Source organism: Antechinus flavipes, chromosome 4, assembly GCF_016432865.1.
Source record: "Antechinus flavipes isolate AdamAnt ecotype Samford, QLD, Australia chromosome 4, AdamAnt_v2, whole genome shotgun sequence".
In the NCBI taxonomy this organism is placed as follows: Eukaryota; Metazoa; Chordata; class Mammalia; order Dasyuromorphia; family Dasyuridae; genus Antechinus; species Antechinus flavipes.
This window is the reverse complement of record NC_067401.1, coordinates 40,990,634-41,018,569: the sequence shown is the minus strand read 5'-3', so window position 1 is coordinate 41,018,569 and position 27,936 is coordinate 40,990,634. Positions and strand designations below refer to the sequence as shown.

At 42.8% G+C, this 27,936-nt stretch overlaps 1 long non-coding RNA gene and 6 other non-coding genes across 7 annotated transcripts; 2 read left to right on the top strand and 5 right to left on the bottom strand.

Moving 5' to 3' along the window:
- Positions 1-53: 53 nt before the first annotated feature.
- LOC127559151 (uncharacterized) lies at positions 54-11,191 on the bottom strand. The gene is made up of 2 exons (XR_007953069.1): positions 11,086-11,191; positions 54-2,803 (listed from the first exon to the last, which is right to left on the bottom strand). It is a non-coding gene; the product is annotated as an uncharacterized LOC127559151 (long non-coding RNA).
- On the bottom strand, positions 71-152 carry TRNAS-UGA (transfer RNA serine (anticodon UGA)). Its single transcript has one exon. It is a non-coding gene; the product is annotated as a tRNA-Ser (tRNA).
- Positions 1,540-1,635, top strand: TRNAI-UAU (transfer RNA isoleucine (anticodon UAU)). Its single transcript has 2 exons — positions 1,540-1,577; positions 1,600-1,635. It is a non-coding gene; the product is annotated as a tRNA-Ile (tRNA).
- An 837-nt stretch (positions 11,192-12,028) lies between the features above and the next one.
- On the bottom strand, positions 12,029-12,102 carry TRNAI-AAU (transfer RNA isoleucine (anticodon AAU)). Its single transcript has one exon. It is a non-coding gene; the product is annotated as a tRNA-Ile (tRNA).
- A 3,596-nt stretch (positions 12,103-15,698) lies between these two features.
- TRNAI-AAU (transfer RNA isoleucine (anticodon AAU)) lies at positions 15,699-15,772 on the bottom strand. The gene has a single exon. It is a non-coding gene; the product is annotated as a tRNA-Ile (tRNA).
- Positions 15,773-17,389: 1,617 nt separating this feature from the next.
- Positions 17,390-17,463, bottom strand: TRNAI-AAU (transfer RNA isoleucine (anticodon AAU)). Its single transcript has one exon. It is a non-coding gene; the product is annotated as a tRNA-Ile (tRNA).
- A 9,186-nt stretch (positions 17,464-26,649) lies between these two features.
- TRNAI-AAU (transfer RNA isoleucine (anticodon AAU)) lies at positions 26,650-26,723 on the top strand. Its single transcript has one exon. It is a non-coding gene; the product is annotated as a tRNA-Ile (tRNA).
- Positions 26,724-27,936: the final 1,213 nt, after the last annotated feature.

Below are 27,936 nucleotides of genomic sequence, written 5' to 3'. Positions count from 1 at the left end.
GGTTGCTCGCTGCAGAAGTCCCGTCCGCAACATGCTTGGTTTTCGTGAACATCTTTTAAAACTACACCACCGTAGTCGGCAGGATTCGAACCTGCGCGGGGAAACCCCAATGGATTTCAAGTCCATCGCCTTAACCACTCGGCCACGACTACCTTGTAGAAGACTACCTTCCACCACCTGGCTGGAGAAGGTGTCAGACACCAGGACCTCCTTTGGCTGAACTGTCAAGTATTGAGAAACTACGTGCCTCAGAGAGAGCAACTCCGCGGCTGGCCACCTTGTTCGAATGGCAAACATTTTTTGGGTTGCCTCAAAGATTGTTTATTCACGGAGAACTCGCGCAAGACAGGTCCGCTCCACATGTTGCTGGGACCCATGGGGCCGACCTGTGGGGCAGTTTTCCCGGCTCCCATCGCTCTGAGCAGTCACGAGATCAGTCACTGTACCTCGACTCCCATGTGGAAACGTCATTTTGATCCTCTTCCAGGACCAAGGACAACCACCCATCCACCACAGTCTCGCTGACTCCATCCGGGCCGCAGCGCCGAGCGCTGTGTCGCTGTCGTGCCCTGCAAGACGCCAGTGTTTGCTGAATACTTAGGGTGGGGTGAGAAAGCGGCAATATCGGGGTAGCAACAGATCGTGGAGGATCTTGAAAGTTAGGTGGAAAACATCGGGTGAAGGAGGGAGTTGATGAGGAGGACGTCCGTCCTACACTTCTTAGAAATTCCACAATTGGGGCTGGGGGTGGAGACAGGACAAGACAAGAGCGAACGGGGCGGGAACGGGGGGTGGAGGAAGCAAGCAAGGGACACTACATAGGAAGCTGAAGGGCCACAGGGCCCGGGATTTGGCAGTCAGCCATTAACTGAGGAAGCGCGGGTGGAAACACACGGGGAGACCCGCGTCTTTGACGTCTGGGACGATTTGCTTTTAAGTCTCATCTATTTGCTCTGTTTTCTGAAAGAAAGTTTTTAAAAAGAACGAAAGAAAGATGCAATATCAGGGAAAGATTCGTGGTCAAGTGATTCCTCCTGGCCTCTCGGGGCCGTTCGCGTTCTCCAAAGCAAAGGGTGGGAAGAAACCTTTCCTCTATCTCCTTTTCCTCGCGGCTCGTGCGCTGGGTACACCTGCTGGTCGGGTGAGGGAGTGGAGGGCCTGCGTCGGTCTCTCTGAGGAGGCGAACGGAATGGATGTGGAAGCTCTGTGAGGAGAGAGACGTTTCCCTGGGTGACAGAGAAGTGGTTGCCTTGGCTGTTCCCGGTCTGCCTCGGGTGGGCAAGGCGTGGCAGTGGTGCGGGTGTAGGCGGCAGAGGGGCGGGAAGCAGCTGGGAGGCTGGCCGTTTCCCCGTCCCTCTCCCTTGGTCTAAGATCCTGTAGGGCTCGTGGCCCGCGAAGCTATTGAGCGGACGCTTCTTGGGTCGCGGCACGGATTCTGAGGTCCGGAGCGGCGGCGTGTGGAGCGACATTGGGTCTGGAAGAGCCGGGTGCTAGTGAGGCGTCTGGCTGGTGAAGGGGGCGAAGAGAGAGGCTTTTGTGGCTCCAGTGGCGCAATCGGTTAGCGCGCGGTACTTATACAGCAGTACTATCGGGCGAGAAATGCCGAGGTTGTGAGTTCGATCCTCACCTGGAGCATTCCCTTTTTCTCCAAAGGGCACCGCGAACTGAGGCTAGAAGCTTGGAAAGTTTTTTTTTTTCCCCCTTACACGAGCCGGACTTGGCGATGCAGGGCGCGCGGGAACTGAACTGTCTGGGGCTGAGCTTGCAGTTTTTGGGTGCGGGGTGCAGGGGCCGAGCGGAGGAAGCAAAGATTTGACAGGCATTCATTAAGTCCCCACCACCGGGTCCCGGAAGATTCTCTACGAAGAGGCTTGGGCAGACATCCTGCTTCTGGAAAATTGTTTTAGCAGCAGGCCTGATCCGAGAGGGTGGAACCCGGGAAGCCTGAAGAACAGACTACTACGTTCGCCGGGTGAGAGCAATAACAAAGCCTAAACTAACTGGCTTTTCCAAATCCTAAAGCAAGTATGCTACACCATCTCAGATGTAGAGATGGAGAGGCCCTCGGAGGTCATCGGGTAAAACCCCTAGTTTTGCAGAGGTGTAAAGTGAAGCTTCCCTCTCCAACATCTGTCTTTAGCCCTTTCTCTTTGTAAGAGAAGGGTCTTTGTCGTCTTTCTTTAATAGTTCCTAAAGTTTTGTATTTGCCTCAAGTTTTCTAAGTTCCTTCCCTCAAGGAGTTTACTAAGATTTGGGTGGTTAGGGAACACATTCCTAGGCTCAGTGACAAATCCTGTTCCATTCTACTCCGTTGGCTGAATGACAAAGAGCAGAGTTTGGGAGTTGGAAATGGAGTTTGGGAGATCATTTTTCAGAGTTGTTAGTTAACGAATAAAGGAAGTTTATGATTTTTTAAAATTTTAATTGCTGTCAAAACAAAGAGAGAAAATAGTAGAATTAAAAACAGTGATAGGTTGGCAAAGTAGGCATAACATTTTGACCCCATCGGGAAAATTGACTGAAATGCACATCCTCCAAATGTGAGATCTCTGTAAGCAACAGACTGTCAAGGTTTTGAAGGACTCGAAGCATACCTATCTCGACTGATTTTGTCATAAATGAAACTATTAGACAAAAGGAAGTTGAAGCTAAATGAAAGGTGGGGGAGAAGGGAGGAGACCTCAAAGGTTCTCGTTGCAGCGCCAAAAAAACAAAAAAAGAGAAAGGAATGGATTGAATCGGCTACATCAGATGCCCTTAGATGATGACAAGAAACATTTCATCCTTGCACTCTTGTCCCGTCCTTTGGGACTCAGTTATTCGGGAGGTCGAGGAGAACCCAGCCTGAAAGAGAAACGGGCGAGAAAGAAGAGCAAGACCAAGCAGATTCTTGTCAAGGTCTCACTTGATTGTTCTCAGGATACAACTTATATAGCAAAGAGAAGTAAGGTTGGGTCTGAGAAAGGAACATGGGCGATGACTGGTTCAGCAAACAGGAACATTTTGCGATTACAATTCTCAGAATCGTTTTGCCTGGTTGCCCAAGGTGCGGTTCCCTTGCAAAGGAGGGGAGAAAGGCACCTGGGCTGGGGCCATTAGCTCCCAACATCTCCCCCTTTTCTCTTTCAAAGGCAAAAGAATTTTTTCTACACAAGGGCTGGTGAAAGGCCTGTCTTAGGCTATGTGGCCTGCATCCATATCCAGTACCTAAATAACCAGGCCCTCAGGGCCAGGAAAAGGCAAGGCCCCTGTCTTAGGCTATGTGGCGGCATCTGTCCCAGCACCCCAGCAAAAACCCGCAGGGGCGTGCACCTGGAGAACAGACCCACAATAATCCCATCATTGGGTATCCCTGCAGCGTAAGGTATGATGTTCCTGGGTCATGGGGCCACAATATTCCCGTCATTGGCTCTTCCACAGCAATAGCCCAAAAAATTATGAGTGAGATTATGTCTCCCTGAGACATCTCCACGCCCTCGAATACCACAGGGACTCAATTTCGATAGCCAAGGTAGAAAATCAGAGGCCTTCAGGGGTAACAGTGGAGGATGGGGGATCTTCAAGAGATCCATGAGTATCAAGACTGTGGTAATGGATTGCAATAGGTTTTTGCAGGGCCGAGTTGACCTGTGTCTTAACAAAGCTGGTTAGTTTGTTAAAGGCCCATGGACCAAAAGAGAGCAATAGTAATCTGCCTAGGAGGTGTCCTAAAAGACTAGGGAGAAGGATGGAAAGCCAGGGGGATGTGGAAAACCAGTTCTGATACCAAGATTCTTGTTGTTGCCTCTCTTTTTTTCTTTTCTCTAAACTTCTTTGATTTTTTTGTATACTATTTTCTACAAGGCCAAGCTTATCAGTATAAAAACAACATTCTTCCTTTAGGGCGACACAAAGTCCTCCCTGTTGTAAAAATAGTAGGTCTAGGCCTCTTCTGTTCTGCAAGACTACTTCAGCCAGAGAGGCAACGGAGTCTTTAAGATACTCAAGGCCAGACTGTAGCTCTTGAAGATCTTTGTCAATAGCTGCACTTAACTGGGCGTACTGGTTGTTGGATGTAACCAGAGAGGCAATCCCTGTTCCGGCACCCACAGATCCTAGTTCTATAAGGACGGCCAAGGTGACAGCCATCAAGGGCTCCCTTTTCTTCCTGACCCGTGGGTCGGTTCCCTGTTCCCAGAATCTTAAAAAGTCATCTGGATCATGGATTGTAAGGTGGGGAAAGAGGGAGACCACCACACAGTAATCCTTTTTGTTGACAAAGTGGGTTGTAACAACGAATGTGGTCAGGCCGGAGGAGCAAGCAAGGTATGAATCATTAGGGGCGGCCACGTATGTGAAGGATGGGCTAATTGTAATGGTTTGGTCACACACCTCTTTTAGCTGTAAAGGAGGCAGCATATTGGGTCCTAAAAGGCATAGTCCTAGGCCAGAAATTTTACTAAGGGTGAGGCCATGTTTATTATCAATTCCCCAATGTAAGGGGGAAGGGTCATTGGTAAACACAGGGTTTCCAAAATGGGCAATGCCTTCATAAAAAGGGAGGGAGGAAGAATAACGAACCCAGCAATCTTCCGTGAAGGTATTGTTGAGCTTGTGAATAGCTTGGACAGAAGTATTAATCAAGGAAAGAATGAGCTCGGTGGAAGAAGGGGGGCCCTTAGGAAGGGTAGGGCAAAACGTCATAGGGGGGAGTAGGGGGAATAGGCGGTAGGGCAGGCTTATGAGCCCGCTCTTGACCAGAACCTGGGTGGAGTTCAGGATTAGGGCCAATGGCCACCGTTTTATACTGGCCAGGGGTACCTTTAAGAAGTTTTATAGTAAATGTTAACCCATCATCATAATAACTCTTGTAGAGTCTTAAGCCCCAGGTGGTACCCCTGGTCCAAGAAGTATATTTTTTGCCTGGGTCGGTAAATTGAATTTTTAAAAGGTGACACCACCCAGACCAATCGGGTATGGGGGTCTGGCTGCTTGAAGGAGGATGTGTGTAATTAGCGGTGACTGTAATGTAGTCCCAGGAGGAAGAGGGACTCCAGTAAGTATCACCCGTGGTCTCACATCCTTAGCTACGGCAATAATAGTGGGGCCTCTGCATTTTTGGTTCAAGGAGTGGCTTCTATGAGTGCCGGGGCAAACACAAAAGGGAATCATGCGCAGTTTATTCCTCCTGTTCTGCGTGCTACAACCACCAGCTCCTTCCATATATGTACCCTGAGATGTTGAGGGAGCCTGTTGTTGATTAAGATAGTGTACCAGGTCCCAATTTGGTGGGGCCCCCAAAGCTAATTTACAGAGATCTGGGTATAGTGTGGGCCACCAGTCCGAAGTTGTGATTCGTGATGTGCTCCAGATAGTGTCGCCTCGCCCATTTATTACCATCCAGGTGTAATTGAAAGCCTGATAGGACTGGCTTGCATCAGAGGGATTCCAGACAGTGCTCCAACAGAGGAAAATTGCGAAGGTGAGGGTGTATGTCCCTGAAAGTAAGCACAATTAAAAGAAGGTCTCAGGGGATTCCCTGGGTAGGTTGTGAAGATGCTCTGGGAGCCATCTGGCATTTTGTGCTTGTGAATCATAAATGCAGGCGTGTCCTTTGCCCCAGATGAGGACCGGGTCAGGACCCTGCCATCTGTTGGACAAGGGGTCTCTCCACATAGCCTGTGCATAAGTATTCGCTGTGAATGAATGCCAAAGGCGGTCAGTGGCAGATTTGCCGTCAATATCATAAGTAAGAAAATTCAAACAAACATTACATGATTTAAAAGAGTTTTAAAATTGCCCACTTTAGGGTATAACATTTCTTCCCCTGATTGTAATTTTGAGATCATATTTTTTAAAGTTTGATGAGCTCTTTCAACAATTTCTTGACCCTGGGGATTATAAGGTATGCCAGTAATGTGTTTAATTTCCATCTGGGCACAGAACTGTTTAAAGGTGGAACTAATATAGCCTGGGCCATTGTCGGTCTTAAGAATTTTAGGTTTGGGGGCAACAGCTAAAGAGGCAAGAACGTGACAGATCACATGTTTGGAAGCTTCCCCTGTCTGCAGAGAAGCAAAAATGAAGCCACTAAAGGTGTCTATAGAAACATGAATGTATTTTAGTTTACCAAAAGGTGGGTGGTGGGTGACATCCATTTACCATAGGTCACCAGGGACTAACCCACGGGGATTTATTCCCAAATGAGGCTCAGGCAAAAGGGTTAAACAGCCCTTGCACTGCTGCACGTTGGGGAGTGATAGAATATTTCAGCCTAAGAGTATGGGCATTAAGATGATGTAAGGCATGGGCCTGCTGTGCAGCAGCAAGCGGGGTGACTGAGAGGGCGGCGGCTATGAGTTGGGTAGCTTGATCCACTTTGTCATTTTCCTTTGCTAGTGGCCCAGGGAGGCCAGAATGGGCACGAATGTGACTGACAAAAAAGGGTTCAGTGCCGGCAAGGATTAGGTGCTAAAGTTCTGCAAACAAGGGGGAAGCATTGATCAAAGGGCGAATATAAGGTACTGTTTCCAAGAGGGGGACGGAGTGTGCCACATAAGCACTGTCAGTGTATAAGTTGAAGGGTTCTGCTAAAAATTCAAAAACTTTGATAGCAGCGAGCTCAAACAGCTGTGCGGTTTTGAAGCGGGAGATGACCATCAATACTGAAGGACGCAAGGGCTGAGGCTGACCCATCAGTGAAAACTAGCCAGTCGCCTTTGATTGGAACAGATTTTGTCCCCTGTGGGAAGACAACAGGTGTTCTTTGCAAAAATTGAGTCAATTTATCAGAGGGGAAGTGGTTGTCAATAGTTCCCTGAAAAGAAATGGAGCTGGTGGCCCAATCATCATCATTTTGAACTAGCCATTGCACTTGGGAGGTTGTGTAGGGGGAAACAATGTGATCGGGGTCCCTACTAAAGCGTTTCAAAGCGGGCCCCCCTACCGAGGCGGAGGAGGGTAGCAACCAATTGAGGGTATGTGGGTAGAATTTTGGAGGGAGATGCGGGTAAATGGACCCAAAACAATGGTTTTTCTTGCCAGAGCAAGCCTGTGGGGGCAAAGGGAGTAGGGAATATGAGAAACCAGAAGGGTTGATTAGGGGTATAGTATCCAATGCGTTGTTCACGGATGGCGTATTCTACCGTAATCAGGGCTTTTCGTGCCTCAGAGGTGAATGAGCGGGGGAGGAGGGATCGGGGTCCCTTCTTAAGATGTCAAAGAGAGGTTTTAATTCCCCCGTTGTGAGTTTTAAGTAAGGTCTGAGCCAATTGATATCGCTGAGAAGTTTCTGAAAATCATTAAGAGTATGCAAACAGTCCGATCACAATTGGAGTTGCTGGGAAAGGACTTTGTTGGGAAGTAGCTCAAAACTTAAGAACAGCTGAGGAGGTTGGGTTTGGATCTTTTCTGAAGAGATCAGAAGGTCTCGCGCCTGGAGAGCAGAGACAAGGAATTGGCAGATCTAATGTAGGTGTAGCTCGTCAGGCCCTGCTAGAAGAATGTCATCCATATAGTGAATGATATACACATCAGGCTGATGCAGCCTCAATGGGTCAATAGTCTGAGCCACATATTTTTGACAGAGGGTTGAGCTATTAGCCATACCTTGCGGGAGGACCCTCCATTGAAAGCGTGGGAAAGGACCCACACAATTAACTATAGGGAGGCTAAAAGCAAAGCATTTACAGTCATGGAGTGGAGGGGAATGGAGAAAAAGCAGTCTTTCAAGTCTATAACTATTTTGAAAAATCCTCTTGGAATAGCCACGGGGGAGGGGAAGGGTACTCCACAGGCTGGAGTACCCCCTTGGGGACCATGGTATTATTCACAGCCCTAAGATCCTGTAACAAGCGCTATTTACCTAAGCGCTTCTGAATAACAAAAATGGGTGTGTTCCAAGGGGATGTGGATGTTTCGATGTGGCCAGCGGCCAGTTGTTCCTGCACTAACTCGATGGCTGCGGACAGCTTTCTTGTGGGTAGGGGCCACTGATCAATCCAGACAGGGAGGTCACCCTGCCAGGTAATCTTATCTGCCTGGTGTGCAGGAGGATCAGTGGCCCTTATGAAAAATGGTCACCGAAGCCTAAGCCTGTGCGGTCTGTCTTAGGGGTGATCGTTATGGGTATCAAGCTTCCCTATCCATCTCTACCTAGGCCCTGTCCAGGAAGGAACCCTTGGGAAAGCATTTGCTGGGCAATGACTGCATTGGGGCTACACATAAGGATTCCCATTTGTGATAAAATATCTCTCCCCCACAAGTTAACAGGCAGGCCCAGAACGACAAATGGCCGCAGTGCCTGAATTTCCTTCCCCATCCTTCCAAACTATAATTGTGAGCTTTGCAGAGTGTTTTTGGACTATCTGATGCCCTGCAAATGAGTCATGGAAGCCTGTAGGGGCCAGTTAGAAGGCCAGGCATCCTGTGAAAGGACAGTGGAATCGGCCCCAGAGTCTAGAATACCTTTAAAAACCTTTCCTTGTATGGTAAGTTTAAGAGTGGGACGCTCCTGAGTGATTCTCTGAACCCAATAGAGATCCGATGAACTGGGCTGGGACGCCCCTCGTTTGGCGGGAACAGCAGGGTAGTCAGTATTTAAAGGAAGGGGCAATGCTTGAGCTAAGCGCTATCCCTGTGTGATGGAAACTGGGCCATAGGGGGCAGTAACTAACAGCTTGATCTCACCGTTTTGTCATTATCAACAAGAGAGGGGTGGATAGACAGACTATTAAGGGTGGAGGAGGCACGACCCAAAATCAAAAGATAAGTATAGGGTGGAGGGGGGGCCGAAGACGCCTGTTGAAAGAACCTGCACTTCGTCCTCCGGTCTTAATATTGTTGAGGAGGAGGCACATAAGTCCACTCCTGCACTACCTGGAGTTGCTCGGAGGAGGGAGAATGGGCTTGTGGGCTGTTCCCCGAGGCCCGGACAAACGGTATGGGCCCCTCTGGCCGTTTCCCTGAAGGGTGCGTAGTGGCTGACCATTAATGTCTGTAGTAGAGCGGCAGGTGTAGCCCAATGTCTCCCCCTCCTGCAACAGGGGCAGACTGTGGAAGGTTGGGTTGGCCGGGCTACAGGACCCGTAGATGGAGGGGCATTGCCAGGGCACTGGTGGGCAAAGTGCCCAGTCTGGCCACATTGAAAGCAAGTTTTAGGCGTGGGCGGGCCATTTATTTGGCTTGGTTGGAGAGCGGCCCCAACTGCAAGATGTACTGCCTGCGACATTTTGGTGGAGAGGGAGTCGATATCGAGGCACATGCGAATCATTTCGTCAAGGGTCTTATCTCTAATTTTGCCGCCTAACACAGTCCTATAGGCCGAATTGGCATTCTCATATACTAAGCGCTTTACTATTTGGTCATTGGCCGCCTCATGCCCTAAAGTCCTTTCAGCAGCCTCAAGTAGGTGGCTGACATATTCAGAAAAATCTTTCTGGCTACCCTGAAAAATTTTGTTTAGGGGGGCAAAGGGCGAGCCTGTACTAGGCAGGGCTCTCCATGCGGCAAGGGCAGCACAGGCCGGCAGGGAAATGTTGCTGTCGGGCCTCTGTTGCATATTTTCCTTGTCCGCTAAGTTTCTCAAACGTCCAGTCCGCGGAGGGCAAGCGTGGAGATTGTAGGTTGGCAGCGGCTGCGGACTGGCAGCGATCAAAAAAGTCTGCCTTCCAAGTCAGGAATCGGCCTTGTAACAAGACTGCTTAAACTACACGGACCTATTCAGAGGGGAACATGTAGCCCCAGCGAGACATGGCCTCAAGGGCTGAAAGGGTAAAAGGGGTGTTAGGTCTGTAGGCTTTGACGGCATTTAAGTCTTTTAAGGTTTTAAAATGAAGCTTACAGAACTCCCTTGGGGGGGGCGCCTTGTGCTGTCTGATCACTTTCCTCATTTTCATTTACATCTTCATTGTCATTCTCCTCTGCGCTATCTGAATCACCCTGAGAGTCTGTGCCCCCAGCGGGCCCTTCAGCAGAGGATGAAGGGGAATCATCAGTGGGAGGAGCAGTGGACTTACTAGAGCGAGTCATTACAGGAAAGGCCAATTTCAGGTTTTTTGATTTGCTAAGAGGCCCCTTTTTATAAGGCAGCGAAGGAGTAGCGGCTGCTGGGCCTGAAGCCGGGAGAAGGATGGTCTTTTTAAGCGAACTTTGCAAGGAAGAAAGTTCAGTAGAAAGCTGGACAAATTGCTGTTGGTCAAGGACCTCCTTGAGATCATTTACTTGAGTGGAGAGCTGCTTTTTAGCTTCAATAAGGATGGTAGGGGGTAGGGCAGGGGCGGAGAAGGCAGGCACCCGCAAGTCTGGACCACATAGGGAGGGGGACGCTGCAAGGACTCTGTTGAAAAAGGGGGCCAGTCAGGGTTGTTGTAGTGGGCCGCCTCTTCCTCTAGCACGGCGGCATCCCCGGGCTCAAGGGTATCATTATCCAGATTCTTAGTAAATATGGGGAAGTTCAGCGATTCGCCTGATGGCGGGGCTTCTTGAGGTAGGCGGGTATAGAGGGGATCTCTTTGAATGGTGGGCATTTCAATGATTACAGAGGGGGACCTGGAGGGGTTCTTATCGGCCGGGGGGGATGGAGGCTACAGAGGCCGCTGGAGACAAAGGGCGGAGGCAATATTCCACGACTGACAAAAGCTCTTGTTTGTCAGGATCGTTATGTGCGGATTCTACAATATCACGAATCAAGCCCCAGTAAGAGAAAGCAGTCGCAGGGTCCGCATCTGGGCCTTCTTTTTGTAACTTGTCATTTAGATCTTTCCCAACCTTTTGCCATTTTTCGGGATGGATTTCTGGCCCGTTCACAAGAAACCAAGGGCAGACATCGTCAACAAATAAAAAGAATTTAACTAAATCTTTCTTCTTAACTCTAACTCCTCTTTCCCTGAGGGAGGCTTTGAGGTCCTTTATAAAAGCCTGTTCTTTAGATAACTTATTATGGCCCATTTCTATGAGACGGACGAAATCAACTTACCGAGGACTGAAACTTCCGTGAGCGGCGAAAGAGGTCCTTGCATCAGGGGTCGCGACGATTTCTCCGGGGTGGGGGTCCGTCTGGCGAGGGTCCGTGCCTCGGGCCCCCCGTTGGGCGCCACCTGTCCCGACCCGCGGGATTCAGTTATTCGGGGGGTCGAGGAGAACCCAGCCTGAAAGAGAAACGGGCGAGAAAGAAGAGCGAAACCAAGCAGATTCTTGTCAAGGTCTCACTTGATTGTTCTCAGGATACAACTTATATAGCAAAGAGAAGTAGGGTTGGGTCTTGGAAAGGAACATGGGCGATGACTGGTTCAGCGAACAGGAACATTTTGCGATTACAATTCTCAGAATCGTTTCCCCTGGTCTCAATTCTCAGAATTGTTTGCCCAAGGGTGCGGTTCCCTTGCAAAGGGGGGGAGAAAGGCACCTGGGCTGAGGCCGTTAGCTCCCAACACACTCTGGCGCAAGGGACAGAGAAAACACTGTGTACTTTTATTTTGAGTTTTGATTCACCAGTTAAATTATTCCCTCCTAGAGTGAGAGAAATACATTAAGGACAGAGGTCCATCCTGGCTTGGAAATCTCTCCGACATCAGGTATTTCCCTCACACACCGTTTGCAGGGTCCTCAAAGACAAAATTGCCCAAAAAGATAAAACGTAGTAACAGAGCTCAGGAGAAAATCCACTTAACAAATGAATCTCGAGAGTCATCAGACAGCACAATCAGAAGGGCTGTTTTTGGCTCCTGAGGGATTTGTCTTCCTCCGGAGGCTTCTGTCACAAAGCTTGCAGTTTTTTTTCTAGAGTGCACTAGCTCTAGCTGGGCCTGGTGGAATTTAGGCTCTTTCTGGAGTTCGAACAAGAGCTCTTCTGCATAGCAGACAGGTTCTTGGGAGAACACTGTTAACTATTTTGTGTCTCCAAGGCTCAAGCTGTAGTTAGTCTCTGGAGGACAGTGCTTTTCATTGTTATTCCTTGGTGTCATGCTGTGGGGAAAGTTGGATTTTCATTTTGAAATAATCCGCGATTATTTGACCCGGAGTGGGTAGTCCCTAGCAAAAGGGAGACGTGTGGCCCGTACGGGGATCGAACCCGCGACCTTGGCGTTATTAGCACCACGCTCTAACCAACTGAGCTAACCGGCCCCATGGGACTCATTTTGCCTAAGCCTTTTATAATTACTGTCAAAAAAAAAAATTCAGAGTTTCCTGGGACTTAGTTCTTGCCGTTCCTGACAGAGTCGATTGGATAACTGGACTCAGAATCTGCCCTTCTTCCTGCATCTCCTGTGCCCTGGCCTTCTTTTCTCTTCCCCTCTTTTCCCTTCCCTATGTAAATTGTGATTGCTAAAACTTGCAAGATATCTTGGGTTTAGGGGCTAGATTTATTTCTTATTAAGGACTATGCCTTAAACACAAACCACTCCAACTTTCATCTGTTGATCAACAATAGGTCCCAGTCCAAGAACCATTTGGTCATTGTTTGGGCTCTGAAGGCTCAGAGGGAATGGAAATAGCAATTGTTTCCATTATTGGCCAGAAACCCTAAGGTCCTTTTTTTTTTTTTTTTTTTTTTTTTTTTTTTTTTTAAAGCGGGGAAGGAGGGTGGGGTGCGGAGAGAAGGGGATCTAAGTAAAAGAGATCATCTTTTGCCTCATTTCTTGCCCAGCCTTAATCACTGAATGGGTGTTGTCTTACACAACATGACAGGGGTGAAAGATAAAATCTCAACTCTGAGGTAGTACTTCACATCTCTCAAATTGGCTAAAATGACAGGAAAAGAATGGCACATGCTTAACCTATATTGGATTACTTGCTGTGTAGGGGAGAGGGAAGGAGATGAGGGAAACAAACTTGGAACACAGTTTTTCAAGGGTTAATGTTGAGAACTATCTTTCCATGTGTTTTGAAAAATAAAAAGCTATTATTAATTTTAAAAAAAAGCTAAAATCTTCCATTGCACAAAGAGCGATCTCTACTCTTCTCGATCTATAACTTGTCATGGGAGTCAAATGGAGAAAGTAAAGCTAGTGATTTTGCATAGTCCTCCCTCGTTTGAATCCAGTTCATCTAGAAGTCACTTTTCCGATGCTTTGGACTTCTTCCAGAACTAAAGACAAACAACAACCATAACAACAACTTTGGCCATAAGCCAGAAGCAGTCTTACTGTTTGTCTACTAGGAGAGTGCTCCAATTTTGTGTCCCTTGTCCTCTCCCAAATAAGTTGGGATTTGAAGACTGAGGGACCTTGAGACAGCTGACCGATTTTTAGATCAGAAGCTGTGGGTGCAGACATTGGTTCTGGCTTCTTGGCAATTGTTTGAGACCAAAGCTGTGGAGTGGGACAGTTAGCCTGGTAGGTGAATTCTGAAGCTGTGATGTTTGAAGCTATGGAAATGAGAAACATCAGGATGTCTTCTGTTGTGAGGGAGAATGGAAGTGGTTTTGAACTTTAGACTGGGGAACTGAGGACTATTTGTGGGGAGCTTATAAGGAAGTGAGACTTAGGTGTAGGCTAATCTTTGGTGACAGTTACAAGAAATCCCCAAAGTAATCTAGAATAAGGTGTGTGATTGCAAGGTATTCAAACCTTTCCCTGTCTGCCAAGGGACATTCAAAGTGGAGAAGGAGACTGAGGAAAAACAGTTGAAGAGGAATTCACTGAATGCCACTAAAGATTGTCAAAGGACAAAATGGCCTGGGCAGCCGCCCTGCTTCTGGAAGATTCTTTTTGCAGCAGGACAGATCCAAGAAGCTGGAAGAACAGGTAATGGGCTGCTCCAATTGCCTGGATGAGACAGAAGATGAAGCCTAAACTAAGTAGACTAGTCTGCCTACCAGAAAGTTTGAGAGCATTCCTACATGGCCCTGGGCTCTGCTTGTCAGACACGTGTTGGATTTTTTAAGGGACACAAATCTCCCAGACCCCAACTGTCCTCTAGGCAAAGAGAGAACTGGGACCATAGCGCATGGCACGAATTGGTCGAAGTGTGTGGAGGCCAAGGGGCTCCCGGATAGAGACAGAAGTTTCTGGGAAGTTGAGAGACGTGGACCCTTGGATTGCCACCTTCTGGATACAATTCTTTCCTAAACTAGTCAACGGCCCTGTGTTACGATTCTCCTGGGTACTGTGCTCTCAGAGGAAGAAGAGAAAGGTCAGCAGCCTTTAGAGATTCAGAGTGGAGAAGGAACAGAGCCAGGTCCGCATCGAGAGGACGTCATAGAAACCTGGAATTAAAGGGATAAGCTGGGGAATTGGGTATTTCTCCTTGGGGGAGGTAAAATGAAAAAAAAAGAGCATCGAACTACAAGAAAGTGGAGTGGACAGCTACTCATTATTAAAAAAAAAAAAGAGGAAACATTCTCCGTCAACCTACTATTCCCCGAGGCCCTTTTTTCGAGGTGAAAGAACTATGGGTACTGACCAGAAGAACTTCCATTCCAACCCTTTTTAGCATTCCTACATGGAAAGATTTTCCCTTTCCTTGTGAAACCTACTGAGAAGCGATATGCCCTGGGCTTCAGTGATGATTCTCTTTATCCATCATTTAGTGAACATATACAGAACTAGAGTGCAGAACCAGAGGATTTTGATTCTATGTATGGCTCCTGCTCTCAAGGAGTTTACTGTGATCTGAGTGGTGAAGGAACACTTACCAACCAGGGTTGTTAGTTAATCAATGAAAAGGATTTTTTTTTTTTTTATCATTTTAATTGTTGTCATAAAAATGAGAGAAAATACTAGAATTAGAAACAATAGTGGTTTAGCAAAGGAGGCATAACATTTTGATCCCATCAAGGAAAATGACAGAAATGCACATCCTCCAAATGTGAGATCTTTGACAAACAGCAGACTGTCAAGATTCTGGAAGACTCGAAGCTCATCTACGTCGATTGCTGTTGCTGTCACAAATGAAACAAGAAGGCAAAAGGAAGTAGGAGCTGAATGAAGGAAGGGAGGGGAGGCTCGAAAAGTTTTCTTTACAATGGCAAAGAAAGGAATGGATTGAATTAAGTGCATCGGATTCCCTTAAATGATGACAAGAAACATCTCGTTCTTGAACGCTAGCGCAGGGGACACAGGAAACACTGTGTGTTTATTTTTTTATTTTGTGTTTTGGTAACAAGCGTGACACAGACAGATTCACCAGTTAAATTATCCCCTCCTAGAATGAGAGAGGAAATACAAAAGGATCCTCCTGGCTTGGAAAATCTTATTTTCCGACATCATTGATTTCTCTCACATGGTTTGCAGGGTTCCCAAAGATAAAATAATAATAATAATAATAAACGTAGTGACAGAGCTCAGGTGAAAGTCGACTTAACAAATGAATCTCGAGATTCATCAGAGAGCACAATCAAAAGTGTTGTTTTTGGGTCCCGGGAGTGCTAAGCAGGGGGTAGCATCAGCCTACTCAGGCCATTTGTCTTCTTCCGGAGACCTCTGTCACGGGGCTTCAAGCTTTTTTTTTTTTCTTTTTTCTTTTTTCCTGGAATGCACTAGCTCCTCACCTAGGCCAGGTGGAATTTACGCTCTTTCTAAAGTTAGAACAAGAGCCCTTTTGTACCGAGGATTCCAAGGCCTCCAAGGGCTCCAAAGTTGAAGTTGTAGTTAGTTTCTGGAGGACAGACTGCTTTTCATGGTTATTCGTTGATGGCATATTGTGGAAAAGTTATATTTTCATTGTGAAATAATCCGCGATTATTTGATCCGGAGTGGCAGGCCGTGGGCAAAAGGGTGTGGCCCGTACGGGGATCGAACCCGCGACCTTGGCGTTATTAGCACCACGCTCTAACCAACTGAGCTAACCGGCCCCACAAAGTGGATTTTCCTAAATACTTTGTAATTTGTGAAGAAATTCAGTGTATCCTGGATCTGTCATTTATTGCCATTCGTGTTAGTTGGATATCCGGATTCAGTCTGCCCTTCCTTCTATATCTCCTTCTGTGCCCTTGCCTTCTCTTCCCTTCCCCTGCTTTCTTTTCCCTTCCCCTACTTTCCCTTCCCTATGTAAATTGGGATTGCTAAAATCGTAATAATAGATGATATCTTTCGTCATTCTATTACTCCCCGAAGCCCTTTTTCCGAGGTGAAAGCACTATGGGTGCTAACCAGAAAGAGCTTCAATACCCACCCTCTTTAGCGTTCCTACTGAGAAGATTTTCCCTTTCTATGTGAATCCCATTGAGAAGCGAAATCCCCTGGGGGTCTCAGTGAAAATCATCCTCTTTATCCATCATTTAGTGAACATGTACAGAACCAGAGTGCAGAACTAGAGGATTGTGATTCTATGGCTCCTGCTCAAGGAGTTTACTATGATCTGAGTGGTCAAGGAACACATACTTAAACAACCAGGGCTATTATTGGTTAATCAATAAAGAAGGTGTATAATTTTTTCCCTCATTTTAATTGTTGTCATAAAAATGAAAGAAAATATTAGAATTAGGAACAATGGTGGTTTGGCAAAGTAGGCACAACATTTTGATGTCATCGAGAAAAATGACTGAAATGCACATCCTCCAAATGTGAGGTTTCTAACTGACAAACAGCAGGATGACAGGGTCCTGGAGGACTCGAAACTCACGTCGATTGCTGATGTTGTGATAAAGGAAACTAAAAGGCACACGGAAGTAGAAGCTAAATGAAACGGGGAGAGGGGACTCGAAAGTTCTCTTTGCAATGTCAAAGAAAGGAATGGATTGAATTGGCTGCATCGGATGCCCTTAAATGACAAGAAACGTCTCGTCCTTGTACTCTGGTGTGGAAGAAAATACTGTACTTGTAATTTACGAAAATAATATAATAAACGTGACTGACAGATTCACCAGTTAAATTATTCCCTTTTAGAATGAGAGAGGGCATTCAAAAGGACAGGGATCCATCCTGACTTGAAATTCTCTTCGACATCAGCCATTTCCCTCACACAGTTTTCAGGGTTCCCAAAGATAAAATTCCTCAAAAAAAACCCCCCAAAAAACAACAACAAAAAAAAAACAAACGTAGTTACAGTGCTCAGGAGAAAGTTGACTTAAATGACGCTCGAAATTCATCAAACGAGGTAATCAAAAGTCCTTTCGTTTTCGGCGCCCACGAATGTTAAGCAGTGTGTCTCACGGGCCTGGGTCCTCTCCCACTCAGGCCATTTCCCTGCCTCCCGAGACCTTTGCCACGGGGCTTGTTGCTGTTTTCAGGAATGCACTAGCTCCTCATTTAAGTCCGGTCAAATTCCCGCTCTTTCGAGAGTCAGTTCTAGCGCTCCTTCCTACAGGGTATACAGGTTTCCCAATTTCACCTGGTTATCTATTTTTTATCTACAATGTCCAGATTCTAGTTTGTCCCGCAAAGACAGACTCTCTTATCTTAAATTAGTTAGTGCTAGATTCAAGATGCAGGTCCCGGAAGATTACCTTCCTTGCAAAGAAAAGGGTGCATGGCCCGTACGGGGATCGAACCCGCGACCTTGGCGTTATTAGCACCACGCTCTAACCAACTGAGCTAACCGGCCCTACGAATTTCAATTTCCCGAATCCTTCCTCAGTGTTATTACAAGCCTCAGACTGTACAGGGAAAGGGTTTTTAAAATTTTTTATCGTCATTGTTGACAGCGGGTGAGGTAACTAGACTCAAAGTTTGCCCTTTCCTCCTGCCTCTTCCTTGCCTTTCTTTCCTCTTTCTTGCCTTCTCTTCCTTTTCCTTACCTTTCCCTGCCTTCCTATGTAAATTTTGATTACTGAGAGAATTATCCAAAAAACTAACCAAAAAGTAGTGAGCTTTTAGCCAATTTTCATGGCCACATTATATATAATGAGAGTATGAATAGTTCAGTGACTTTTGACTGTTTTCCAGAATAATTGAAACAATTTGCAGTTCCATCACCAGTGAATTATCATTTGTCTTCCTAATACTGACTATTCCCATTTTTTTTTTTTTTTGCCATCTTTGTCAGTTCACTTCTTGTAAGAAAAGGTCTCAGAGCTATTTTGATTTGTATTTTTCTTATTTATGACATGTAGCACTATTTCATTAGATGGGTGATCATATGAAAATCTTTTGAAATCTCTTCATACCCACTGACAATGACATATTTTGTTAACCAGGGAACTGATTCTTGATCTAATATACATGAGTAAATTCTCATATTTCTTTTATATCAGTTTTCAGAACTAACAGACATATTTTCCCCCTACTCTTTACTCAGTTTGTCTTCTTAAGCTGTAGTTAAAAAAGTTAACTCACTCTAATCTCTAATTGATAAAGATATGACCTGATATGTTTGGGTAGAGAAGTCATTTGGAACTTGTATACATTGGAAAGAATCTGAAACTATTGTCTACCTAAATGAGTTCTCATGTTCCCCAGCAAGTTTTAAAAATTATTATTAGATGAATATATGTAGGGAGGTGCGCGCTCTCTCTCTCTCTCTCTCTCTCTCTTTCTCTCTCTCTTTCTCTCTCTCTCTCTCTCTCTATATATATGTATGTATGTATGTATATAAAATATCATTTGTATTTGTCACTATACTCCTGCCTTTTTCATAAACCCTATAATAAGGAATTAGAAAAATGGAGGGAATTTGTTCAGCAAAATTAAGTACACAGAAATAATATGACATTTTATCCAGTGCAATCTGGATCACTCACTTCTTCAAATGATTCTTCTTTAAGGTCATCCTTGGACATTATAATTTCACCAAATTCAATTTTGATTCTTTCATTGTTATTTTTCTTATCATTGATGTTGCTGTAGTCATTTTATGTCTTGCATTCTTGGTTCTATTGCTTCACTATGCAGCAGTTGATATATGTCTTCCTATTCTTTTCTATAGCATCATTTCTTACAGCCCAAAAATAATCCCTTGCAAGCCATTACCCAATAGATGGGCTTCCACTTTGATTCCACTTCATTACTACAAAAAGGTGTCCCTATGAATATTTTGGTTCAAAAGGAATCTTTCTTTAAAAAAAAATCAGTCTTTTTGGATTATATACCCAGCAATGTACTAATTTAACTTTTTTTTTTAAAAAAAGATGAAACTATTCAAACAAGTTTTCAGATTTAGTGCTAAATCATAGTAGTAATGAATTACTGTAGTAAAGAAGATAAGAAGCAAAATGGCCAATGGCAGGGCAGGGTGTAACAGGATGGGATACTTTTGAGTCACATATATCTGAAAACATCTACTATCCATAATATATAGGCATCTATCACATGTACAGAAGACCAAAAGTCATTCTCCATCTACATTGCTTGTCAAAGGGGATGATCAAAATGTTCTCCCCTTCAAAAGGATGAGGGATTACAAATTATTACCAGCCATATGAAGCATTATTTGAAATCACTAATAATAAGAGAAATGTGCAAATTTCATCTAACACTCAGAAAGTTGGCAAAGATGGCAGAAGTTAGAAATAGTCAATGATGAACAAGTCATGGAAAAGCAGAGACATTAAAACACTCAGAGAAGATGTCATTGTTCCAAATAGTCAAGAAAATAATTTGGAATTTGGCTAAAAGAGTGACTAAAATATCTCTTTGATTCAGAATTTCCAGAATTTTTTGACATACACAGTGGAAAGATAAATTTTATATTTATTTGCAAAATGAGACATGCTAGTATGAAGACAATGGACCCAACATTCTGAACTCTATATGGTGCACATGAACAATCAGATCTAGAATTAAACAAGAAAATTTCAACAGAATCTTTCTGAATTTCCATTATTCTCTTATCCTGAAATCTCTTTTTTTCAAACTAAACTTTCTAAGACAATTTTTACAATAATGTTTTTTGGGAATCCCTTGGGGATTTATCTGGGGAACAAATGAAAGGGCTTCATTTTTAAGAGCACCTGATCTCCCCCCATCCTCCATGTCTTCCACTTTACTCGTCTCTTCCTCTAGAGTCAGTGTCCCTCCCCTTCCACTGTGCAACAATTGCCCCACTTCTCATTAAAGCTCACCTCCATCCTCTTTCTATGATCATCCTTCTTCCCACAATCATACAAGCCTCCATAACTTCTAGCTTCTAGGCTCTGGTTAACCACCTTCATGGATGGATTAGATTCCAGCAACATCCAAAATGATACAACTACTCTTATTATTAGTGATTTCAAACAATGTATCAAAATGATACAATTCCATACCTTCATGGCTCCAGACCCTAAATGCCAGTAGGCTGAACAAACATGTGCACAGTTTTGGTCACAAACTTATATCACATAGATAGGACACATGTTTTAATGCACAGCTTATATAGGCTGTGATCTTTCAGACTGGAACTCTTTCAGGTCCTAAGATCGACTGTTTTCTTCTTCCCATGACATCTCTGAATCCTGGATAAGGAGGGAAGGTTTGAGTGGAAGGGAGGGTTTAAACACACAGTCTGCAAGTCCTTCACCAGAAAATTAAGTAAAAATGAAAGGAATTAATAAAACTTTTAATATAATGGAACAAACAAAAATCTTATGGTTGATGAGCCCCATGATATCTTTATTTTTATCACTTACCTAAAATACATTTGACTTTAAATAAAGTGACTGAATCAGAAAATATAGACCCTTCATTTCCACCTCAAAATAACACCCCTCATAAGAACTCACTATTTGACAAAAACTGCTGGGAAAATTGGAAACTAGAATGGAAGAAACTAGGCATTAACCCACACCTAACACCATATGCCAACATAAGGTAGAAATGGGTTCATCATTTGGACATAAAGAGTGATATTATAAGCAAATTAGAAGAACATAGCATAGTTTACTTCTCAGATCTATGGAGAAGGAAGGAATTCATGACCAAAGGAGAACTGGAATTCATAATTGAACACCAAATAGATAATTTTGATATTAAGTTAAAAAGTTTCTGAACGAACAAAACTAATACAGACAAGATTAGAAGGGAAGCAATAAATTGGGAAAACATTTTTACATTTATTCCCCGATAAAAGCCTCGTTTCTAAAATATATAGAGGACTGACTCAAATTTATAAGAATTCAAGCCATTCTCCAACTGATAAATGGTCAAAGGATATGATCAGACAATTTTCAGATGAAGAAATTAAAACCATTTCTAGCCATATGTAAAGGTTCTCTAAATCACTATTGATAAGAGAAATGCAAATTAAGACAACTCTGAGATACCACTATACACCTCTCAGATTGGCTAAAATGACAGGAAAAGATAGTGACAAATGTTGGAGGGGATGTAGGAAAACTGGGACACTAATACATTGTTGGTGGAATTGTGAATGGATCCAGCCATTCTGGAGAGCATTTTGGAACTATGCTCAAAAAGTTATCAAACTGTGAACACTCTTTGATCCAGCAGAATTTCTACTGAGCTTATATCCCAAAGAGATCATAAAAGAGGGAAAAGGACCCACATGTGCAAAAATTTTTGTGGCAGCCCTTTTTGTAGTGATAAGAAACTGGAAATTGAGTGGATGCCCTTAAGTGGGAGAGTTGCTTAATAAGTTGTGATATATGAATGAATGTTATGGAATATTATTGTTCTACAAGACATGATCAGCAGGTTGATTTTAGGGAGTCCTGGAGAGACAAATGAACTGATGCTAAGTGAAATGAGCAGAACCAGAAGATCATTGTACACAGCAACAGCAATATGATACAACAATCAATTGTGATTAACATGACTCTTTCCAACAATGAGATGATTGAGGCCAGTTCCAAATGTCTCCTGATGAGGACAGCTATCTACATTCAGAGAGAAGACTGTGGGAACTGAATGTGGATCACAACAAAACATTCTCACTCTCTTTGTTATTGTTCACTTGCATTTTGTTTTCTTACTCATTTTCTTTCCTTTTTGATCTGATTCTTATACAGTAAGATAATTGTATAAATATATTTACATATATTGAATTTAACATATATTGAATTGCTTGCCATCCAGAGGAGGGAGTGGGGGGAAGGAGGAGAAAATTTGGAACACAAGGCTATGCAAGGGTTAATGTTGAAAAATTATTCGTGCATATGTTTTGAAAATAAAAAGCTTTAAGAAACAAAACAAAACAAACAAAACAAAAAATAATACCCTTCCCAGAACAGCACATTTATGCAATGCCATGGCATTTATGATGTCTACTCTTCTACAGATTAAGACTTGTGAATAGAACATGCATAGAGATCATATATAATCAGACAACAGGCATGGAGGGCACATGTGTGACTAAGGATTATTGCTGAAGATACATATGCTAGAAATCACTTGTCTGGGGCACAAGTGTTTTTGGGTTTTGTACATACAACAAGTCAATCCACACCCCCAAAGCTTTAGGACTACTAATGTCTCTGGTCATGTAAGATAATGATAAATGCTCCTTATTTTTTCATATGCTATCATATCATTTTTCCTCAGTATCTCCTTTCATCTTGTAGTGGCTTCTGTCTGCAAGCAGTTTCTGTGTTTCATCTCTTCAGGATCATCTCAGCTTTCATTTGCTAAAGCATAATGACTAAGGAGCCTTTCCCTGATAAGGACACATTGACAGTTCTTTTAATCCATACCCACGAGTCCCTATACTTATTTCAGGGAAACTACAAAAATCAGACAGAGTGACCTTAGGTTTGGAGAGGTAACTTGAATTTCAAATTTCACTTTATCTCTTCTGGGCAACTTTCTCCCACAAAATTTGTTTTAACAGTTTCTTTTGAGGTAACTACAGAGTAAGTTTGCTTGAATGCTTGAGTTATGAAACTAATTTTATTCCAAATCCCTCTCATTGGCATGAAAGTGAATCTAAGCAAAACTAAAACTAAGCAAAGAATCCCTTCCTAATGCTCCTTCCCTGTTAAATGGCCAGCCCAAATTCTTAACTGTCTCCATCCTTTCCTCCCTGTGACAGAATCTGCAGTTCCAGCCAATTGCACAAGACACACTTGAACCACCTATGAACATATAAACAAATCATTTAAATTGACTTATCATATATAGAAAAGTGATCATCCCAGTTACACATGATATATAGGAAGGAACCTAAGTCCAGAAAGTTATATTATGATGACATTTTAAATCCTTCACCCCTCTAGCTAAAGGTGGGTGATATGTTATATGTGGGTGATATGTTATATTTTCAATCCTTTGGACTACTGGTTTGCTATTGAGTTGATCAGAGTTCTCAAGTATTTCAAAGTTGTTTTTCTCAATAATGTCTCTGTCACTGTATACCCAAGTTCTGTTCACTTCAGTTAGTATCAGTTCATAAAAGTTTTCCCAGCTTCCTCTGAAACTGTCCATTTGGTCTCTTTAATGGCACAATAATAATCCATTATGTTCATTCCACAATAAGTGGATCCACTCTTAGTTTCTAATTCTTGGCCACTCAAAAAAGAGCTACTAGAAATATTCTTATAAGTATAAATCCATTGCCTCTTTTTTCAATCTGTTCGTTGTACAAATCTTTAAGTAGTAGTATAGTCCTAAATTGCTTCCAGAACGAATAAACCAATTCATATCCCCACTAACAGTACTCTATTCTTCTTGTTTTCCCATAGCTCCAATATTTGTCATTTTCCTCTTTCCTTATCTTTTCCAGTATAAAGGGTGTGAGTAGAAACTTACAGTTGCTTGAATGTGCATTTCTACAGTTCTTAGAAATTTGGAGCAATTTCCCCCCATATATTTATTGATAGCTTAGATTCCTTCTTTTGAGAATTTAAAAAAAATTCTATCTAGGGGAAATGGCTCTTCATCCTATAACTCTGGACTTAGTTTAGTCCCAAGAAAATCACTGATAAGAAAAAAAGTCCCTGTACACTCAAAATACTTATAGCAGCATTTTTTTTTTTTTTTTGGTGATAACTAAGAATTGTAAACAAAGTAGAGGCTCATCCAGTAGAGAATGGCTAAATAAAACATGATAGGTGGGTATTAGTGGAATTTTAATGCACTGTAAGAAATAACATGTGTGATCAATACAGAGAAGTATGGAAAGATCTACATGAATTAATGAAATAAGCATAGTGAAGAAAACAATATACACAGTAATTATAACAATGCAAATGGAAAGAATGATCCCCACACATACGCAACAAAATCAAAGGTAAATACAATAAAATTATAAAGATCTAATGGGACTTAAATGAAGAGATATTAGAAGACACTCCCATCATTCATGAAAGTGATCGATTCATAGGTGTTGTATGTCACATGTTTTTCAGTGTATTAATCAGTTGTGCTAACTTTTTTTTCTCTCTAAAAACCCTACTTGGAGAGATGAAAGAGGGATACATGGGATACTATAATGATGTAAGAATTAGAAAATATCAGTATAAATTTATTTTTAAAATTTGAATTGGCTCCTTATCTTTCCTAAATCTAGATCTTTATTTTAGAAACTTCCTTCAAATATTCTTTCCCGTACTATCTGTTTTTGCTTTTTTAGACAGCATGAGATTTATTTATATAAAAACTTTAAAATTTTATGTAACCAAAATTGTCCTTTAAACTTTCTGTCATTCTTACCATTGCTTGTGAAAACAACAACTCTTTTGGCACACATACATCTGAAAGATAATTTCTTCCTTGCTCCTCTATGTTTATGTTTGTCAATATGTTTAAGGCACATATCTTGGTATAGGTGTGAGGGCTGATCTATACCCATTTTCTGCCAAACTGTTTTCCAGATTTTTCCAGCAATTTGTTTGTTTTTAAGCAAGTAGTGAATCCTGACCCTAGTAAGTGGCATCCTTGAATTTGTGGAATGCTATGCTATCATCTTTGTTTGACTCCTTATTTTATATATCTAATTTGTTCCACTTATTTGACTTCATTTTAAAAAAAAATTCCAATTTTAGCCTAATCACTTTTAATGATTGCTATTTTTTTTATTATTATAGTTTGAGATCTGGTATTAATAATCTCTCCTCCTTCCTACTTTTTTTCATTATTACACTTATAATTCTTGACTTTTTATTCTTTCACATAGATTTTGTTATATGCCCATAGGAATTTGATGGGTAGAACAATTAATGAGTAAATTAATTTAGGTGTTATTGTCATATTGTATGAGCTTTATCTACACATAAGTAATATTTCTCGAATTATTTAGTTTCATCTCTATTTCTGCTAAAAGTACGTTGAATATGGTTTGGGTTAGAGTTTATAAAGGAATGTAACATTCCTATTATAAAGGAATTATAAAGGAGTTATTAAAAGAAGAATTACTTTTCCAACAGAGAATAAGCATTGACTCAAGTTGACATAGTCTTATCTTTAAAATTTTAAAATGATAAATTTAACATGAAAATTTCAATAAAAAGAGGACTGTTTATGAGATTGAATTTTATGTTACACATAATATATTAAATTTAACACGAGGGTAATAAAACTGCCCAGCAGCTTCATTTCCTGTAAGTCTTCCCACGGATATTCTGAATCCTTTGCTCTTTTTTGCTCTTTCTTAAAGCAAAATAATCTTCCCTTCTGTTAAGCTTTTTTTCAACAATGCTGTGCAATCAAAGGGCCCTTCTTCCCCCTTGTTTTCAGTTTTTTAAAAAAAATTGCAACGAAAGGTATTTCTATAACGATCTTCTTATATATATGCCCTTCACCCCTTTCTTGGACTACTTTAAGAGGTGTGAGTAGTAGTGATCAGTCACTTCGTTGATTTTTGATGCAAAATTCCAAAATGTTTCCTAGAACGGTTAAATTAGTAGCATCATCATCAGTTCAAGCCTGTCCTCCCATCTGCTGCATTTTGAAAGGCAATTGACTGAGGAAGAAAAACTGTCTATTAATGAAGATCATTTTCTAGTATTTAAAGCAGGGCAAAAAAATTTGAGCACGAGCTTTATCTTTCTCACTTCTTCCATCTTCAAGCTATTGCTGAAACCTGACTCCTCTCCCTTTCACCATTCCTTAACTCATTCCCTTTGATTCACTGGTTAAGAGAGAAGATTTAGAATGGTCCTTTCTCATCTTTACTACTTCTACATTCTCCCCCATCTCCATCCCTCAGTTACATCTCCTTCTTTGAGGGTCATGTATTTAATATCTACTACCTAATCAAAATTGTCCTCCTGGTCACTCCTTTTCCCTGGTCAATGAGTTTGATATCTGGCTCGAATTTTTTCTCTCCTCTTTCACTCCTGCCTTCTTCATTCTTGGGGGTGAAAGGAGGGGGGAAACTTCAAAATACATATTCATTCTCTCTTAAATACGCAAATCACTCAATTGCTGAATACACTCACTTCCCACTCCTCCATCTTGCCTTTCTCAGGCACGAAGGGGGTCACATTGTACTTGCAACCGTTCACAAATGCACCACCACTGTATTCAAGAATATTGAAATTCCTTATTTAAATGCTCCACTGGCTTTTCCACCTCTTCCTCTGCCATCTTTTAACAATCCTGATGTTTGTACACACTTTCACCCCCAAGAATGAAGAAGGCAGGAGTGATTCTATTACTTTCCCTCTTTTACTTATATCTTACTTATCCTATAAATAGTTTCTTGTAGATATTTGTTTGCTTGTTTTCTCCTCTGTTAGATTGTAAGTTCCTTTGTTTTTTGCCTCTTTTTTGTATCCCCAGAGCTTAGAAGAATGACTGGCGAATAATAGACACTTTAATAAATGTTTAACTGATGAACTCATTTACTAAAAACAATTTTAGAAGCCAAGAAGACCCTTTTTATACTATTCATGTAAGCGTAAATAAGCAACCCTTAAGAGGCCGGTTAGCTCAGTTGGTTAGAGCGTGGTGCTAATAACGCCAAGGTCGCGGGTTCGATCCCCGTACGGGCCAATTCTTTTCACTAGGCATACTCCGAAGAATTCTATTCGGATACCTCGAAACTTGCTGTCACTGCTCACAGTGGGGTAGTGGGGTGGTGGTGGTCGGTGAAACGGAACTCAAATTTGAAATACCCGCTTACTTAACCCGGCCTAACCACCAGCACGTATAAAGGTCAGTTCCTTCTGACTCACCAGCTGAGCTGAAAGAAATTCCAAAACACATAGAATGACCAAAGTCCTGAAGTGGACCTTTTATTGATATCTTTCAGCTCACCACAATTTGATCGTCTTGCTTACCCCAATCCTTCCAGAAAACCATGCCATTTTGCCAGCAACAGGCTTTACAGAGGGAAAAAAAGAGGAAGAAGGGAGAAAAACAAAATTAACCATACATTGAAATAGAATAAAAACAAGTGTAACATGCCACCACGGTGGACCTCCGACGCTTCCGCTGAAGAGCGCAGGTCGGGATGTCTTCTTAGGTCTCTCCTTAGAGGCTATGTTCTTTGTAATGTTGCAATATTCCCATCTGAACATTTCGTGTGATTGTTCTTTCTACTGACATGGTGCTCGTCCGTGTAAACACTGTTTTTTTTGGCTCTGTTTACTTCAGTCTGCATCAGAGTGTGGAAATCACTCCATCTTCTCTAAGTTCTAATTGGTTCTAATCTCCAACAATTCGTAATTGGTCCTTGTCTACAGCACGGTCGTATTCCACGATATTCACGCACCACAATTTGTTCAGCTACTCCTCTCGAACATACGCATCTGGTTCCTTGAAACCTTGCCGTGAGCAGTCCCTGACTGGTGCAATCTCAGAAGCACGATTGCTGTTCTCTTTCCACAAAATACAGGGAACCAAAAGGACAAATGCACTGCGTGTCCAATGACACAAATAGGGAGAAACCGTTGACAGGAACTAGGAAACACGCAGATTGGATTGTCCCAGTTGCTCAGCAGTGAATCAACACCCTCCTCGGGATAAGTTGACAGGATTCGGAACTCAACAAGAATTTTTCTGGTCAGTCGCCATTAACTCCAAGCAAAAGAGCTGACTCGAGTGGGGGGGGGGGGGGCGTCCAGCTAGCTAGCTGACTGTTCACTAGTTGGAATGGCCCAAAGAACGGTTCCGATATCCTGCTGCACGTGAAGCCGTTACCCGCGAGGCGGGAAAGAAAAGCAAAATCCTAGGAGTATCGAGGAGCAGCGCAGCAGCATTGAGG